Genomic DNA, 5,237 nt, shown 5'->3' with positions numbered 1-5,237 from the left:
CATATATGGAAGACAAAATTGAACAATTTGCACCATATGTCATGCAGCAAGCTAGCACTTAATGACCCCCTTCACCTATCATTAATAAATGAGCCCCATAATATAAACATCACTTATGCCGTATTAGGGAGGGTACGTATAATACATACAAGAGAGGAATAAGACTACTCATGTATGTTTTCTTTTCTTTAAGTAATTTTCTTCATTAGGCCCTAAAACCAATTAATAGAGAAATAGAAGCGTTGCATTCAGCCATGAGTGGAAAATAACGAATAACGACTAATAAAAGAGGAACAAAAAGGAATAATGCCAAACTCAGCATTTATGCTGTAAAGCAAGTGTATGCCGCCATGGAGCTGGCTATCTTTATTTATTTATGTATTTTTGTTCTTTTTTTATTTCTTCAAACCTGCATGGTGGTCATCGATGGCGCTCAACCATGTCATGCTTATATTATAATGATAAGTGCTGTATTGCTTTGTGCTTTCTAGCTACTTTTACTTCTTACTCATGTATGATAATAAAAAAATAAAAACGACTCGTGTAGTTATTTTTATTTAACCAAATTTATTAAATTATTTAATAATTTTTAACTTTTTTTATAGACATCGAGCATAAAATTAAAAAAAATAAATAAATAGATATTATCTTAGAAAAAACAGTTATAATGAAGTCTGCATGAAAACTTAAAAAAATACACGAGAGAATAGAGAAAAAGAAATGACACTCCAATTGAAGTTTATGTCTTTGCTATGTTAATCTATCTGCACACAAGCATTCATTTCTCAGAACTCATGAACGATGTTCCAATTACTTAGCCTACTGCAACGATATTTAATAGCCAAAATCAATGCTCCTAAAAAATGCAATTCGATAGTTTCTTAAAGGCAGAGACTTACTGTTATTTTAGAATCCACCTTTATATAAATATTTATGCATATCCAAAGTTTAGAGTTAAGTCCAACCTTAACAGAATACTTCAGAGTTCTGCTAAAATTACTGTACAACTATCTAAATTTATACTATAACAAGCCAAAAACTTGCTTTCACGGTCTCTTAATAAAACCCGCAAGTCATCACCTGACCCTTCGTTGTAATAGAGCCATCAGAATTGAACTTAATGAAGGGAGGATTTAGGGGGATCCAACGACATCGTCTCCGCTCCAATGCATCAATGGCATCGTCGAGCCACCTCCACTCACGCTAGTTCGAACGTGTTCCAACACGATGTCTCCGCTCAACACGACATCTATCCGGGACATTAGGCACTTGGTCCATATCAGGAACATGACTAGGACCTTGCTGCATTGCCTCGGCTGGTATCGCAACTACTCAGGGGTCACCGAGGAGGAGCTTAGGCAACAAGAATCTCCTGTCGTGCTCATGCCACCACTCCAAGCTCCAAGTACATATGTGAAGGTCTTGGATTTGGAACAACATCAAACTGTAACACATGATACGCCCTGTTAGCCCAATGAATATGCTAACTGTGTAACGTATGAGGAAATGACCTATCTCCACCTCTGTCATCCTTTGACATCAAGAAATCGATATCCAGTGCGACACGGGGTCGATGTTGTATTCCACCAAGCTGCGGCAGCACCTGATCCACCTGATGTCACTCTATAACAGCAAAATAGATAAATATTAATGTTATCACAGTCCTCCACGATGCCATATGTCGTGGCTCCAATATCTTGGGGGTGCACCACCTAAACATCAGACAAACTATATGGCATCCACAAGAACTGTGAACAGAAATACATATCGTTAGTTATCATAGACAGAAAACAGTGCCAACACAACATTAGCGATAAACATATTGAAACCATAAATTAAATACTCACATCTCCGGAATGAAGTAAATCTATCCTAAGCCTCCAATGCGAGACTCAAAACTCAACGTTGGATGATAACCTGACCATCTGAAAATCGAAACATTTTATCAACGACATAAATAAGCCGATAACTTATTAAAAACATGTTGCATAACCCAAAAGCAAGTTCCTCGACGCCAATGAACGACATCAAATCCATCAGGTCAGAAACCAAGGAACCTCTAGAAGATCCATGAATGCATGAGCTACAATGGACCGGCTAACTTGACGACATTCCTGTTGTACACACGACACATGCACCGGTATAACCATGATAAAGCAGCAGACCTCCAACTATATTGACCCATGTCTTTTAGCCTGGCTGTGTAGGGTAGCCAACGAACGTGAAGACGTGTACCAAACTTATCACCACCGAATAGCTGCATCGATAAGAGCATCATGATATACGCTCGGGCATACCTCCTAACCATCTCATCGTCTGCACCTTGCGGAAGGTCACTAAATATCTCCTGCATCAAACTGCACTTCACCGTGAACTTGTCGATGTAGTTCGCGGGAGGTAAAACACCCAACAGCTCCTCGAACCATGCGCACGCCGGACGGCCATCTTCGATATGTCGCTTAAAGTCCGTGAGGCATCCGCTGAATATTGACCGTCGATCGGGAGCCCTAACTGGAAACTTCATCCTACAACGTGATCATGCACTCCCTGAACAGCATGTGAAAAATATGCGTCTCCGGACTCTATTTCTCCACGAATGCGCTCACTAGTGGCTCGTCTAATTTAAACCAAGTCTCGTTTAGCCTTGCAAGATAGTACAAATAGGTCATTTGCAAGTACGACACGATCCTGTCATCTAAGGGAATACAGTGTTGCCATTTCATACTGGTGATACATCCATGAGACTGCACAATGATAGAAAAATTTTTTTTACAACCATAACAAAACAGTGTTCGATTAAAAAAATTCTACAAATACTAAACATTGCAGCCCTAATTTATAAAAAAAAAAACCGTTTACAATAACCATAAAAAATTGTTCCGAAGAACCACAACAAAACGCTAAATAATGCATGACCTAATTCCAAAAAAAAAAACTTAATCCAAATACATAATCTCATACGTTCAAATAAAAGAGAAAATGCTAAAACTAAATGGACTTAATTACGTGACTATTCTAAAAAAAATCTCTTTAATGTATAAAATATATCACAATACTTAGTCAGCATCATGACTACAACAGTTGGGTTAAAGTGAATCCTATTCCTAAATTACTTCTCATTGAATATAAAATTAATAACTTAAAAGTCTAACAGAGCCTACAATTACTATACTAACTATCATTTTTAAGTACCATTTCAAGTTTTTAAAATTTAACTAACTGATAGCTTACTATCTCTAACCAGCAATTATATTAAAAAAATTAATTTTCTAATTCTTAACTAAGGACTGTAAATAGTTACTACAAAAATCATGTTAATATTACTAGCATGGCTAACTAAATTCTATTGAAAACAAAAATTTTCAATTATTAGCAATATGTGCGACTCCATCTAATCGATAAATACGATTTGGATCGTCCTCCATGCGTCAGATTTGAATTTTGTGGGGGTTTCTTTTTAAATTTTTTCAAAAGGATTGTTTGTGGTGGGGTTGGAGAATTTTGATTTGTAATTCGAATGTTATAGTAAAATACATGCTCTATAAAAAAAAGACAGAATTTGTAACTTGCTATCCTCTTGCCTAGCAGGCAAAGATTTACCTCCGTGGAAAGGATAATTCGTTCGGATCGACATGAGAGTCCAACCACATTGCATTGCCAGAACCCATGTTGTATATTTGAAAGAGGTTGACCTCCTTGCTTCTCTCATGTTACAATCCTCTTGCCGTTGAGCTCTCTTTCTCCTCGGTCCACAGAACAGAGACAAAATGTAGGACGGGTGCCAACAGTTCATCACAAAAGAAGGAACTCACTGAGCCGAAATCACTAATTAATACTAATCTAATACTAAACTAATACTACACTAACTAATACTAATCTAATACTAAACTAATACTAATAGAATACTAATAGAATAGAAATAGAACCGTCCTGGTTAATGCTATTAGGTTCAATTCAAATAATCTATGCAGCTTCAACATCTTTTGGTCAACGTAATTTAAAGAAAAGAATAGCTTATTCCTTGGTATCTCATATGGGTTTCATAATTATTGGAATTGGTTCTATAAGTGATACGGGGCTCAACGGGGCCATTTTACAAATTATCTTTCATGGATTTATTGGTGCTGCGCTTTTTGCTGAATTTAAATTCTATATATATAGGCTTAATGTAAGTAAATCGACTCCATTAGTTTCGATTTACTAGAGACTCTCACTGGTTGTAAATCGAAACCATTACATTCGATTTAGTATGGTGATAAATCAAAACTGCTTGTTTTGATTTGTTATGGGCAAAATTCGAATCAATGTCGTCCCATTGTAAATCGAATTTAATCTATTCGATTTACTAAGGGGGCTAAATCGAAACTTCTTGATTTAATTTAGTAATGGCCATATAAATCGAAACTCATTAATTCGATTTAGTGCTAGTTGGCCTAATTCAAAATCATTAAATTTGATTTACGTGTGAACACCAAATCAAGTAATTCGAATCAATTCAAGTAGATTCGATTTAATACTATGAAGCTTAATTCAAATTCAATAAATTTGATTTACATAGAAACATGCAATGAGACATCCATGTAACATTTTTAGATTTGGAAAATACATGTAAAATTGGTTTACTTTTGGTTTATAAAGGTCATCTACTCTAAATATGATCTATTTTTTAATTAGTTTAGTTTATTGAGTGTTATTGTGACAGTAAATTATATTTTTATGCTTTACATCATATAAAAAATATACCATAAAATAATATAAATAAAGTATTCTAATAACTTTGTTATATATATGTATTTAAAATATATTTGTAAATAAAATATATAAAATTAATTATTTTAATCAATTTATTTAATATGTTATAATTTTAATATTATGAAAAAAATAAATAAAGTTTAAAACAATTTACTTTTATGGATGTATTATAAACAGGGACGGATTTACTTATATTGTAGCGAGCGCAAACGTTTTTACTATGATTTGGAATTTTTTTGGATAATACATCATAATAATATTTATTTATTCTTATTAAATTATTAAATTTGACTCCATAATAATTTTTTATTCAACTTTTGACACTTAATAGTCAATTTAAAAACTTCATATTAGATGTGCATTATAATGATAAACTTTTAAATTTAAATGAGATTGGTGTTTTTTTTTTAAATTAGTTTTAATTTTTTTCATAATGATTACACTGATTGAATGAACTTCTTTAATATGAATATCACATTGAGATC

This window comes from Arachis duranensis, chromosome 3 (genome assembly GCF_000817695.3).
Source record: "Arachis duranensis cultivar V14167 chromosome 3, aradu.V14167.gnm2.J7QH, whole genome shotgun sequence".
NCBI classification, from domain to species: domain Eukaryota; kingdom Viridiplantae; phylum Streptophyta; class Magnoliopsida; order Fabales; family Fabaceae; genus Arachis; species Arachis duranensis.
The sequence above is the reverse complement of the archived record's forward strand: the minus strand, read 5'-3'. Positions refer to the sequence as shown.